The sequence below is a fragment of the Protopterus annectens genome, chromosome 13.part0 (assembly GCF_019279795.1).
Source record: "Protopterus annectens isolate FY-2018-M chromosome 13.part0, PAN1.0, whole genome shotgun sequence".
Lineage (NCBI taxonomy): Eukaryota > Metazoa > Chordata > Ceratodontiformes > Protopteridae > Protopterus > Protopterus annectens.
The window spans coordinates 949,222,316-949,237,477 of record NC_056747.1 but is presented as its reverse complement, the minus strand read 5'-3'; the positions used below and the strand labels follow the sequence as shown (position 1 = coordinate 949,237,477).

Below are 15,162 nucleotides of genomic sequence, written 5' to 3'. Positions count from 1 at the left end.
AGAAGCTAGTGCACTTTGATGTCTCTCTCTGGCATTGCTGATGCCCTATTTCAGTAACTGGAGGTTACATTTTTGTAACAGTATTAGTCGTGATAAACCATGTGCTTCTGTATTATGGATACTTCTACATGTAGTCTTATTTGCCAAGAGGGGATGCAGGTCTTTAGGTAATCATCACGAATTGTGGTCTTTTTTTTCTGTAATTTTGTCTCTATGTGTCTTTTGTCTCCCCATTGCCTGCTAAACCTCAGCCCTCCCTTTGCTTGCCGTTCCACATTATTTGATTTTTGATCAAGGGTTGGTCGTGGGAGAGCCCCAGCCCCATGGAGCAGAGTAATAAAGTCTTGACTGAGACTTGGACAGCCTGTGTTCACTTTGAAGCACAGGCAGTGGAGGAATTGGGCAGGAGTGGATGAGAGTAAGAGGCCATCTCCTGCTCAGACATCTGGGAGAAAGGCTGGCTAGGCTTGCTGAAGTAGCAGCATTAAGAGCCTGTTGAGCTCTTTGCTTTAAGAGGTGTACAGCTTGATAGGGAGATTGCACATGTAGAGAAACATGCATGCATAGATTCATAGACTGTTGCTAGGATAATGACCCAAGGGGCCTTTTTAAGCCTAGCCCAAATTTTTTTCAAAAGAATAATGATGTTCTGCATCCAAGTAGGACATTGAGGGCATTCTTGCATGCATGCACCTTCTGATGGCAAGCCACTTTGGAGTTTGCAAGGCTGATGCAGAGGGGTGGGGGTTAGGGCATATACCCCAGCAGCAGTATATGGCGCACTAGTATCACTGGCCCTAGATGTGGTTTGGGTTGATCCCGGGGATGGCTAACACAGGCTGAGTAAACTCAATGAGTGAGGACGAGAGCTGGTGGAAGCTGATGGTTTACTGTGAGAAGTTAGGGGCGCAAAAAAAAAAAAAGGTGGGTAGGTCATAGGAGGCTATCAAGCAGGTAGACATTAGGGACATTCCCTACTCCCCAAAGAAGCATGATGTCAGTGAAACCCAATAGTACTCCTCATATGATTCAGTGCATGCTTCTAAATATGAGTGAAATGCTGTAATATGCATGCACAGGTTGTTGGGTCAACACATCTTGGCCCCCTCTGCTGCATCACATGCCTTTTGCCTCACCAGCAAAGTTCAAGACATGCAGTTGGTTGCACTGCCCCCCCCCCACCCCACCCCCAACTAAATTGGTAACCTGCCGCTGGTTGGTCACTGCTACTCTCTTCATCTGGCTCATTTAAAAACCTGGTCATGAATTGATCCCTGCTTATCTAGGCCACATTTCAAGTTTTTATCAGTGTATGCCTCTTAGAAAAAGGTCCCTTTTTTCTTCTGTTTTAATGAAATCCAGTCACTTACTTCTTGAAACCCACTGTATCACCAGCAAGTCATCGAAATAGCTTTCTGGTATAAACTGCATTTTATTTAGATGATAAGTACAGTGTAGTGGCTATAACATCTTTGTAATGGCAGGTCAGGTCAGTCTCAGGTGAAGTCAGTCAGTATATCGCCGTGTTTTCGTATATTCTGTTTACATTGTACAAGAGAATTAATGTATGTTAGACTCTGAGCTGAGGGTAACTGTAATGCTGTGCCATTTCTGTCTACAAATGGTGTCGTACTGACATGTTAATACACTCACTGAGGGCTGTTCTCTCTTGGAGAGACTCGACACTTAATTGATGAGAGGAGCTACATTTATTTCTCCTCTTCTGACTTGTTTCAAAATCCATGCAGTTCTTGATGAAGACAATACATATTTGTACATGCGTTTACTGAAAACTTTTCCTACAATGAAAGGGAGGTAAACAGGTGTTTGTGCTGAGCTTGTTAGGGCATCTTCAGTAACTAACATTTGCAGGCTGGCAGCATTGAATGTTTATTTCTAGATACATGTCTACAGCATTTGAGAAGCTCATTTTCCATGACTAAAGTGGAGTTCTAGGTATGAACTGTGATTTGTGGAAGACCAGTTCCTGATCTCATCTTATATTTATGAGGCATGGTAGGGCTGTGAGTAAAATTGCCAGATATGTACAGATTTTGTAGACATAGAGCAAAGTAACCAGTCAAAATGCCTGCTGAAGTATACAATTTTATGATGTTTAGTTGCAGATTTGCGATGTTTTGCACATAACATTTTTTTATTTATTTGGAATCTAGCAAAAAAAATAAATAAATAATTCATTTCCGTAAGTTCATAGGTGATTACTTGGCTAATGGCACAAGAGCCTTTACAACCCTGGCCAGTAATACCCAGGATATGACAGTAATCTATCTTAATCCCCCAGATATGAGATTGGGTACTATCAGGGTAGTGGTTCTTTGGGTGTTGGAACCCTGAGTCATTTTACAGACTGCCTCTGTCCATAAGAGTCATGGGCAGCACTCCAATAGTGAATTTACAGTTTCCTATCCGGTTATCCAAATTCTTTTTGAAGAGAATGAGAGACAGGCTTTGTTTTATGAAGATGAGAAGTGTATTCCATAGATGAGGTAGCCTTTGGGATGCAAATCTTTTTCTTCATCAAGTTTTGTTAGTCACAAGTAAGGTTCAGGTCCATGGAACTTGTAACCTTTGTATAATTTTTCCTGCAAATATGTAACATTTTCATTAGGGCAGGATCAGAGAATGCCTTGTAGGTCAGGCATAAGTCCCCTTTCAATAAACAATATGAGACAGAGTAAAGGGATAGGGCTTTTAGTCAGTCTGCATAAGACATGTATCTTATGCTTTGTATTTTTCAGTGAGAAACCTGTGGGGCCGCTCCAACTGGTGTAAGTGCCTGATTCAGTACATGCAGAATGGAGCATTGTACATGATTATGGGCCTGATTAGGACTGAGTACAATGGTACTATGACTTCCTTTGATCTTGATGCCATACCTTTACTTATAAGTTGAGCCACACAGAAAGATTTCCTCACTAATGTAGCTACCTAGTGGTCAAAGCTTACTGTCTGCGTTCCTAGGTCCCTCACCATTGGGTCTACTTTTAGGAGTGTGCTATCAGTATTATAATTTGCAGTGATATCTGATACCAAAGGGTATGATTACTCATTGTTTTTAGCATTTAGTCTCATTCCATGGTTTTGGCCCCAGTCATTTATCATTTTTTAAGCCGGTTTGTAGAATGTCAGTATTGATTCGATTCAGTGATTGCTCACAGCTTACAGTCATTAACAAACTTGGTGAGCCAGAGGCTTCCAACATTGGCCTTCACATCAGAGAAGTATGTAACAAACAGGAGGGGCTTCAACACTGAGCCTTGCGGGACTCTACTAGTAACTGATTTCTTACCGGAAGTGGATTCAGCTATTCCGACAACATGTGTCCTGTCAGTGAACCAGTTGTCTATCCGTCTGACGATGTAGGAGTTTATGCCTAATTCAGTAAGTTTATCTATAATCCCCGAGTGGGGAATTGTGACAAAAGCTTTGGTCAGGTCTAGATAAGCAGAGTGTGTCATTTTACGACTGTTTGAGCAGACAAGACCTCCCTTTGACAAAGCCAAATTGGGTTTTGTTCAGTTTTTGGAAAGTTCCTTTGTCAGTATTGATCAGGTCCGTGGTAATTCTTTCCATGGTCTTGCAGATAAGACTGGTCAAGCTTATTGGTCTGTGGTTCCCTGAGTCAATTGATGGGCCACCTTTGTGCAAAGGGATGGCTGTTGCTTTTGTTGCTGGTACTGTGGCATCATCACTGATGAAAGTAGGATGTTATTTAAGGCTAGATTCATACCTACTTGGGACACATATTCAAAGAGCTCCATCACGTCTCTCTTCATGTAGTCCAGTGGGGTATTTCTATGGTCATTTATGCCCACATGAACTATGACCATGTCATACTGGTACTTTTGGTTTAAAGACCAAGTGCATGTGTGCTTTGGCGGATCCTGGCTCCAGACAGACTGCTCATTGCGATCGTCATCTTGTCTAGCCTGGAAGGGGGGACATCAGTATATCTTGCAATGGAATCCCCAATAACTTGAATGTTTGGCTGTGTGATGTGTTGCCTTATGGGCTTGGAAGAGGGGCTACTATGATTTCCAGCGTTATGTGTTGTGTGAAGTGCTGTCTTTATTGAGTGCGCGCAGGGCCACTAAGAGAGATGCTTTTAGGTCTTGCAGGTTTGGGTAGATTACAAATGAGTACCTCTGTATTTGTGGAGCTGTGTGTTTGTTCCTCAGTGTTTGTAGTGATTTTTTTGGGGTGTAATGCTAACAGCGTGGTTTGCATTTCTCATGTGTGTATGTGAGAGCTTTGCTTCCAATGATGTGTATATACAGCTCTCACACATTGTTTGTTCTAAAATTATATGGTTGTCAGTGTACATGAGGGAGCTACTATACAGCCTCAAGATGTCCATGTCCACCAGGTCAGAAATGGGAGATGATGGGGAAGCACAAGTTGACAAGGAAGCACATATCCATTATAACAAATCCTTAATAGATGGGAAAACATAGGGGAGAATCACTTAAAGGTCTAAGTGAGAGTGTTTAGTAGTGCACTATTAGATAACCTGCAGTGGTACTGCCCTCTGCACAAACTGGCCACTCTTCAAGCAGCTGTGAACAGTGGGGAGACTATGGAGAGCATTTCCTACAGAGGACTTTAAACTGGAGATGCTTACTTATAAACAAGGCACAGGCAACTGCATTTGTGCAATGTGCAAATGTGAAGCTTTAATAACAGTGGGATGAAAGACTTTTACACTTTTAAGCCCTCAAGCTAATCAGATAAACACAGTAAGACTCCCACTAGCAGTTCCCAACGCGTATGGTTTAAATCAGCTCTTTGTTCCCACCAGAGTGCAAGAAAACCCTCTTAATATAAAACCAAGTTGTTTTGAGCTCTTGTGTAGTAACAAATGCTTTACAACAAAAGGCCAAATTCCTGCAGTATCAGGAATCCTTGGAAATAAGTTCACTAACCCTGAGAAATGTTCTCAAAATACAGAAAAAAAGTGAGCAAAAGTAGGTGAACTTCAACAAACACAGGATAACTTTGCAAAACTTAGAAATATTTTGAAAAACTCAGGAGGACTTTGGCAAACTTGGAACAGCTTTTGCATATCAGATGAGGTTAGGAAATATCAGAATAGATCTTTATAATGTATCATTAGCACATATTGTTTTTTTGTGTGTCAACCGGTGCCCTGAATATAGAATGTTCATCTTCTGAGCATGTTGAGAGCAGCAGCAGCTTGAGCAGCAGCTTCAACCTTGTAAAGAGATGTTAAACTGTTTTATAAATTTATTGTTTTGCAGGATCCAAAGGGTTTGGCTTCTAAAATTACACCATGGAGAGTTATATGTATTACTTTATCAGCTGAAGAACCTCTTTCTTGTCATGTGGGCTAAATTAGAGGTGTACAGGTTCTATGAGTTATTTACAGCTTTTCTAAAGTTGCAGAGCATACCATTTTGTCTGTTGACTTGGGCTAGTTTCACTGGACTCAGCACTGCATCTTTCCCTTTTGTGGGTCAGTATAGCTTTCAACATCTTACTTTCAGAACTGAGGGCAAATCCAGAAATAAAAAGGGACAAACAGTGACACTTTTTAAAATATTGTCACTGTAAACTGTCCTTTAACTCTAATTATTGCCATTATTTATTAAATGTGTAATTATTGCCATTATTTATTAAATGTATTCCACCATATTTTCTCCAAAAATCTCCAGTTTGAGGGATTAAGAGGGGCAGAGCTAAATTCTGAGCCAAAACCCGGGACATATCTTAAAATTAGGTACATTTAAGAGGTATGCAGGTCAGACCCACATAGTTGCATGATGCAGATATGCAATGCATGTCTAATAAGTTATACTGCAACGTGAATAGCGTAGCATGTTTCTAGTGGGCTCCAAAGGTGGCACCACCTCTAAGATCCAGATATATAATATGGTATAAATATTCTCCATTATTCTCAAGACATTAAAGTCACAAAAATGGGAGATCAGCATAATCTTACTGTTTACTTTGTTCTCCATCAGAGTAGTTAGTTGAGGGTCAGTAATAATCCATAGTTAAAAGACTGATTAGGCATCAGATTTAGTTAAACATAGTGGTTGCCCCTCTGTTATGGTTTGCATACCTTTTAAAGAGCTATTTGAAAGTAGAGATGGCAGGAGGTTCATCTGAAAGTAGTAAATGGCAGGCAGTTGCAAGGTTATGTGAGTATTAAATGTAGGAAAGGGTAAGTAACTGAAGCTCTAATGTTGCAGCTATGCCTTAATAGGTTCTGTAAGTCAGGTTTATTCTCTGCACCAGTCAGCAATCTATAGACGTTTACAAAGTTATCCATCTTCAGGAGTGGAAGCCCTCCTGACATCATATATAGAAACTGTACAAAGTACATATTTTACTGAAGTTAGTACCCAGATGTCTTTTGAAGAGTTAAATTTGTACCTTGATATGGGAATGCAAACAACAGCATCAGATTTAATAGATGTGAGTTTTGATTCATATAATATAAAAATATATGTTATTAAGGAGTTTAATACTTAAGGAAAATTAGAATACTAAGCAGTATAAGGAATCTTGCAGAACAGGAAGAGGCACAACTGAAGAGTGCTAAAGAGAAAATAAAAATATTGGGACAATGTACATGAGTATTACAATTTTGCTGTTAAGCAACTGTTTTTGATAACTCCTCCAGAGCACAAAAACTTTTAGCACAAAAATTTGAGCCACAGAATTTAGGGTTGTCAGCAAACTTGGAAGCTTATAAAATGAAATGTAGCCAGAGATGTTCATCATATTGATTACTGCTGCCAAGGATATAATATGCCAGCTGTTGTATCCTACGCAGGTTCTCACCCATATAGCTAACACTACTACAGCAGTTAGCATTCAAACATCTACTGTTATGGTAAGTTTATATACACAGCTGTACTATGTTCATCATTTTGATCACTGCTGCAGTAGCCTTTGCTGTATGGATTACATCTTGCATAGGATAGAAGAGCTGGCATGCTGTTATCTTTGGCAGTATATAACCAATATAGCTAAGGCTGCTGTAGCAGTGATCATTCGAACATTTACTGTCATGATAAGTTTATTTACACAACTGTACTATCCTGCAGAGGTATTGGAGATATTTTGGAAATGTTATGTAAATTTATATAATTCAGAGAAATGTGGAAATAAAGAAAGAGCACTCATGGAAATATTTATGGGAGAATAATTATGCCAAGGCTAGAGGTAAATGAGGTTCAACAAATAATGGTTAAGATAGGAAGGAGGAGATGAAGTAAAAACATGATGTATAATCAATCTGCAGAAAAGTAATCCGGCACAGATGGTATTCCTGTGGAGGTTTGGAAGTTAGGAGGGAAGAAATTAATAAAATTGGGAAGATTTTGTTTTACAGTATTTAAAAAGGAGGGGAAGCACCAGCAGTTTGGAAGGAAGCTATGATGGCTGTATTACCCTAAGACTGTAAAGACCCATCAGATACTGCTTCATATAGACCCAGTTCAGTTTTAAAGTGATTATGTATGTACTAGCTAAGCCTGTCAAAGGTGATGACAAATTGATAGATATGGATCAGTGTGGTTTTGAGGAGGGTAGGCAAACATTTGAAAACATTACTAGAACAATTGTGATCAGGAGGAAATAGAACTTAAGAAAATACCACTGTTTTTGGTGATTGTGGTGCAGAGAAAGCATTCAACAGAGCAAGCTGGGATATAATGTGTTGGACAATGGAAGCATGAACATATAATAAGGTTAATTAGGAGGCTATATGAAGGATTGGTGGCAGGAACTGGAGTAGGAGGGTTCCTGTCAGATAAGCTGCATTCAAACAGAGGAACCAGGCAAGGATGTCCTCTTTCTCCTTTATTTGCTTTGTATTTAGAGCTGTTGGTAAAGAAAATAAGGGGCTCAGAAATTCAAGGATATAATTGGTATGGTAATCAAGAAAAGTTGGCTTTATTTGCAGATATTATTTTGTACCTCATAAATCCAGAAAAAGGACATCTCAGTGTTGTGGAACATTTTGCGTCTATTTCAAGTTTTTTAAGGATAGAAGATTAATGAATATAAAACAAAGGGTAGCTGTAAATCATGTACCCACATATGAATTCGTTCAGCAATAGCCATATTTATGGGGACATGATAAAATGAAGTATGGATTAAAAAGGCTTGGGATAATACATTAACTGAGAAACTGGAATTTATTGTTCACGGATACGGATAGTAATATACAAGAAGTTAAAATGTTTTTAGTCCTTTCACTTTTATATATGTGTTGGGCATATTTTTATCAACCAGAGGAGACATTTTGGACAGCAGTTAATAAAGGGTTGAAGGAATTTATGTGAGAGGGGAATATGACAAGAGATAAATAGGATAATTTGATCCTTCCAATAAAACAAGCTTGTTTAAGATTACCTGATTTAAATGGATATTTTTGAGCTACACATTTAAAGCCCATATAGGTAACAAATGCAGAAGGTTATAATTTGAGTGGAAAGGGATGATTATGTTAGTGGGGAGGGTGTAGTTCAAGAAATAAGGAGAGAGTGGCATTTTGGATGCAGACCCTTAAGGAGAATAATAACCATATCCTATTATTTTTATAGAATTTCTGATACTTTTCTATGCATTGTTCCTGTTGTGGTTGTACTGTTTTTCATATGCATTTATGTGTGACTATGTCTTTACCAATGTGCTACATGCTGTCCTACTTAACCTACAGAATTTAACCTGTAGGATACATTTATATAACTAAAGATAAGCTCCGTTTTGATACTGTTAGCTTAGTGAACGTACAATGTCTAACTGTTGAAGTGTTACTATTGTCCTAATTATCTTACTCTGTCTATGCGGGCTTCTTGCCATTCACTACCACTGTTGTCTCTCTCTCTCCCTCAAGTACCCTGATCTTCACTGTGCTGTTCCAGCCTATAATTCTTCTGAGAATCTACCTACCAGCTGACAAAGGACCCATGGTTTCATCTTGTTGCCTGTACTCCCTGCACTGTCTGTTAAGGAATTAAGAAAGTATGTTTCCATGGCTTACCTGTAAAGCATAGTACTGATCACTGTAGCTTTAGGGCTTCTAAAGTAAGCTCTGAGGACAGTCAGCCAGTAGCCTCCCTCCCCCCAAACTAGCTACCTTGTTGACCTTACTACTACATCACCTATTAGTATCTCTCTTACTACCTTCCCCCTTTTGTAATCTGTCATAGCCTACCTTCCTTTTGTAGCTGCTTGTACTTCTAGCTTTGCCCTGTAGGTGGCACCCCTATCCCATCCAAGATTTATTCTGCTTTTCCTTTGTTCCTCTGCTTTATCTATTTTAAACTTCTTTGACCTTAAACGACTCCAAAATTACAATATACCCTCTATCTTAACTCACTATACTCTCCTGTGTCTCTAACAGACCTCTAACTTTTCTCTGCTCCTTCTCTCCTTTGACATACTTGACTTACCTTCTAGACTGAGCTCTACTGATTGTTTCTCCTCCAACTGCTCCATTGTCTGTTTCTACCCGCTCCGTTCGCCTTACGGGCACACTCTGCTCCCCTACCCTACCCCCAATTCCCACCCACCCCCACTGGTCCTACACTTATACTTCACTGCCACTCCCCCTTCCTATCTACACCTATCCCATACCACTACATCACCAAGCCACTCCCTTAACTCTCTCACCTGATTAGTACTTGTCTTTCTTACCACTCCCTATGTCTTCTAATCTTAACTACAACTACTCTATCTCCTATTTTACCCTGTTAACTACTTACCAACTTAACTTATAACCTGCTCAACATCTTAAAACACTTTGTCTCCTTACTACAATACATACTAACACTAACTATTCCCTACTTAAATCCTCTTACCATGGCTTCTACAAATAAAACTAATTTAACCAAATTACTACTCTTAACTACCACACTAGCAATTCTTACCATACTCACTTACCTCCTATGAATATCTTTCTCTATCTGAACAAAACCATCATAGCCAACAAACTTTACCATCCTCATTCACCTTCTCCCTCAACCATAGTAATATAACCTATGTTTCTAATTACTCTTTACCTAAATTCCACAAAACAACTCACATTATTCACTTCTCTACCAAGAAGACTCTTAATAGCCTTCATAAACTCTTAAAATCTCTACAATACCCCCAGCAACACCCCCTCCTAGATGGTGACATTCATCCAAACCTTGGCCCCCATACTGACGCCATAACTAACCCTACCAATGTAACAGTACCTATAACTTCTACAATTATTAAACCAACTATAACTCCCTTCTGATAGCTCACCTTAACATAAGAAGTATAAACAATAAAATTTCCCACCTGCATGCACTCCTTGATGTACACTCATTTGACATTCTATGTCTTACAGAAACTTGGCTAAAACCATCTACTCTCGACCAAGAAATTAGCCCTCCTGGCTATAACAGCCTCAGAAATGACCGTAAAATGAAAAAAAGGTGGGGGTATAGCCATTCTTTACAAATCAAAGCTACAAATTTCCCTCATTAATGTGCTCCCATCAATAGATACCAAATCTGAAACCATAACTATCAAACTCCAAATCAATAACTCTAAATCAATCTATATAATTTGCATGTATCTACCTCCAGGTAACAATACAAATTCTCTAGAAAACTTGCTTAGTCATTTATCTACCCATCTACCCCAGGAGACCATTGTACTTGGTGACGTTAATATAAACTGGTCTTCTTATAGTTCCCTCAACCCCACCAACCATATAAACCTCTTTGGATTCTCTCAGCTAATTACAACTCCTGCAAGAATCCATAAACCCACTAACAAGGAAAGTACTCTGGATTGGATCCTTATTAACAGCCACCCTGAATCTTATACTCCAGGAACCCTCTTGGATGATATCAGTGACCACACACTTACCTACATTATTAAACAAAAAACCCACATTCCCTCCACACATAATCTCAAAACCTCCCGGTCAAAAAAAAGTTTTAACCCAAATAGCTTCTTAACTGAATTGCAAGCTTGTGACTGGTCACCACTAACCTATCTAGAACTAGACGAAGCAGTTACCTACTTCAACACTAAATTTCTTAATATCCTAGACTCCCATGCCCCTTATCGCTCAACTAGAATAAAAACCAAATGTGCCCCCTGGCTCACAAAACAAACCAGGCAAAAGATACACTTCAGAAATAAAATATGGGCTAATTGGAGATCTACCAAATGTCCAACAACCCACCTCCAATTTAAACAACTAAGAAATTCCACCAAAAAAGATATTCTTAGAGACAAAAAAGATTACTACCTCGGCCTCCAACAAACCAATCAACAAACCCCACAAAAATTCTGGAGTGGGATAAACAAACTTCTTCAACCAGGCCACACCACCACTCCAAACCCAACCGGTTTCAATAGCAACAACTCCAACCTGATCCCTGATGCCTTTAATAACTACTTTACAGAAGCCATTCAAACCCTGCCCAATTCTCTACCTCCTCTCACTGCTTCACAACCAAATATCTGCAATACTTCTTTACCTACCTTTCAAATACAACCTGTATCTACATCTTTCATCTGTAAGCTACTTCAAAAATTGAAGCCTTGCACCCCTTCTGCTGACCAACTCCCATCTGAATACCTAAAAATAGCCGCTAAAGCTGTAGACTATCCCATCTCTATCCTTATTAACAGATCTGTCTCCGAGGGCAAAATCCCTGCTCTATGGAAGATATCCCATATCATCCCTCTACATAAAGGAGGACAATCTACTGAGCTTTCTAACTATCGCCCTATTGCCCTACTGTCCCCATTAGCTAAGATAATGGAAAAATGTATTCACAAACAGCTACTCAACCACTTATTACAAAATAACCTACTAGCAAACTGCCAACATGGTTTTAGGCCATTCCACAGTACATCAACTGCCCTACTATCCTTTACTGACTCCATAAATAAAAATCGTAACAATAACTTATATTCCTCTGCATTATTTATTGACCTGTCAAAAGCCTTTGACATGGTTAACCACAACCTGCTGCTAGACAAACTAAAGGCTCACTCTCTAGATCCTCAAGCCATACAATGGTTTAGATCTTATCTGGAAAATAGACAGCAAGCAGTACTTTGGCATAACATCCTGTCTTCACTACAACCAGTAAAAATAGGAGTACCCCAAGGCTCTATATTAGGTCCCCTACTCTTCTCCTTATTTATTAACAACTTACATACTAACATACCCCAAGCCACCTGTATTCAGTATGCAGATGACTCCACCTTAATCTGTACAGCCAAGAGTATAACCTCTCTCCACTCTCTCACCCAAACTGTTTTTAAGAAGGTTGAAGACTGGTTTATGCAATATTGCCTCCTCCTAAATCCCAAAAAAACAAAACTACTACTCTTTACTCCTACTCATAAATCACCTGTTCCTTCCTTCTCTATAACCTCTAACAATGGTACCAACATTACCCCAGAGACTACAACCTGCCTACTAGGTGTAACTATTGATAATCAACTCAACTATGACGTACACATTAACTCAACTATTAAGTCTGTCAGCAAAAAACTTGGCACCCTCTATAGAATAAAACCCTTTCTTACTCCTCCTGCAAGAAAAACAATTGCCCAGACTCACCTCATTTCCACCCTTTTCTATGCCTCTGTTATATACACCAACCTATCCAAAAACAACCTCTCTAAACTCTCTACCTGTTATAATAGCATAACTAGATTCATCAAAAGCTCACCCTTTAAAACTCACCACTGCCTTAACCTCAAACAGCTTGGCTGGCTAGAACTTCATAGCCACATACTCTATCAACAACTACTTCTTACTCAAAAGATCCTATACCACCCTAATAATACCCCTATCCTCACTAATCTTGTTACACCTTATACGAGTCTACCTACACTACGCTCTGCTAACAAACTTCTAGTCTCCTCTAATAAAGCTAACAACAAAGCTGGGGATTCACTCTTCTCAAACACTGCAGGAAAATTCTGGAATCAGCTTCCTGCTGACTTAACTTCCCTTGCTTCTACTTCTCTTTTTAAAAAAACATCTTAAAGAACATCTCAAAGCTCATTGGCTCTGTCCATGCACTAACCCAGATTGACATCTTTTCTCACTTCTATCCATAACCCTATACACTATTCCTATAACCTTTATCTCCAAATTGACTTACTACTACTGACTCTTACTCAGGAATTTTAGATTAATATATATATTCTTTTCCCTTTTCTAAGACTTGCTTATACCTTCTACTGTGAGTTGTAGAATTGTTTAGTTTTACAAATTTATTTTATAACTGTTCTCTATCAGAGTGCTAACTCTGTATTGTACTTCTCATAGTTATATTCATTGTTAAATTTCCCATTTTTTTTTTTTGCTTGGAGCTTTTCTCCCCGGGCCTCTACTGAAAATGGACATATATCCAGCTAGACTAGCCCGGTCAACAAATGTAAAATAAATAAATAATATAGAATATTATATTCATAAGTAGCAGAAAGTATTCTAAAAACTAAGAGAGAATGGAGAAAAGAGATTTTGCCAATAGGGATGACTGCAAGTGGGGGTACAGAAAATAGACAAGAGGAGGCTGAAAATTACTGGAGAAAACTGGCAAAGGTACCAAGTTATTCATTACAAATAACTAGAGAGGGAAAGGTAATAAGAGTGTGATGAGGCCAAGAAAATGTTTGGAATCCAGGCGACTTTCTTCCCTTCTAGGGGTAGATATCAAGAGTATAGGCAGAGAGAAAGGAGTAGGGGAATCCTCTTGTTAGATGTTTTATTTGAATCTAGAACAGAAGCTTCTGTTAAAACAGGGATAACTAGTAGGGTACATAAAGTATTGCACTATAACTGTAAGAATAAATTGGAATAGGTTAGAAAAGATTGGGAGGAAAGACTGAAAAAGCAATTTACAAGTGAAGAATGGGAGAATATATGTATAGCTCTCATGTATGCAACAAAGTCCAGAAGGTTTAAGATTTTTGCTTGGCTGTATTTGCACAGGTATTTTATACCCCAAGCAGACTTCAAAGAATTTTTCCTCAAGTAGATAAATGTTGGAGGTGTAATTGGAAAGAAAGAGGCAATCGGGAACAGAATTTATTATTTATTTATTTAACATTTGTTATCCAGGATGGTCCGACTAGACAACAAGTGTCCATTTTCAGATGAACCCTGGGGAGAAAAGCTCTATAAACACTACAAAATAAAAGCATGCAATTACATGAGCATACATTTACAAAATAAATGCAATAGAGATAAAGAATGACAAAACATAAATTGGTTATAAGTGAATGGTAGAAAAGTTACAGTAGTTAAATGCCAATTTACAGCATTGCCCATTCCTGGGATGAATGAACAAGTAACATTATGTACAGTGCTTACAATGATCATAGCTAGAGAACAGTCTTAACAAAACAGAAAGAATATGTATGGAAGCCTTGGCAAAGCATAACACTTGCATTGGCCAGATATATCCCTAGAGCTAGATGTGGCTTTATGGAGGTCCATTGCAGTTGCATAAATGGTTGGTGTAGAGATATGATTTGAGGAGGCTCTTGAGAGAGGGTGTGCATTTTTGTAGTCTCAGGTCAGGAGGAAGGTTGTTCCATGTTTTAGCAATTTCATGGGCAAAGAGGGATTTAGAGTAAAACAACCCTTGCAAGTATGGCAACTGCATGGCCTCAAAAAGGGAAAATCCAATTCAAGAAAACACAAAAGACTAGCAGACTGTAGTATGGAAATGCTTGATTAAAGCATATATAAATAGAGCAGTAACAAACCGGTTTCGGCTAAACATGTTAAGTAGCCTTCATCAGTGTTAAATCAAAAGCCATTAAAATCCATTGCTCTTGTATACTACCAGGTAGAAACAAAATTCATGCTCATTGGTTGTTCATAAATTTTCATTAAGCCCCGGTGGGAATAAACCACCCAACATAATAATCCACTTCTTTTCTTTTGTATTTAATATTGAGTGCCACACAGCTTTATTTGTTCTATTCCCCACAATCCTGTCTATAGTAACAAATCCAAAACTTGCATTCTTGTGTGCCATTGAGTGTTTATACAAAGCATTACTTGGTTTCTTGGTCCTAAAATCACTGCAGTGTTCAGATATGCGTAATCTCAAGGGTCTAGAAGTTTGTCCTATATAAAAGGGT

General features: G+C 38.8%; 1 protein-coding gene across 1 annotated transcript in view; it reads left to right on the top strand.

Annotated features, from left to right (window-relative positions):
• ATP6V0A1 (ATPase H+ transporting V0 subunit a1) overlaps positions 1–15,162 on the top strand; it is a 1,075,307-nt gene that overhangs the window by 627,925 nt on the left and 432,220 nt on the right. The window lies entirely within an intron of this gene.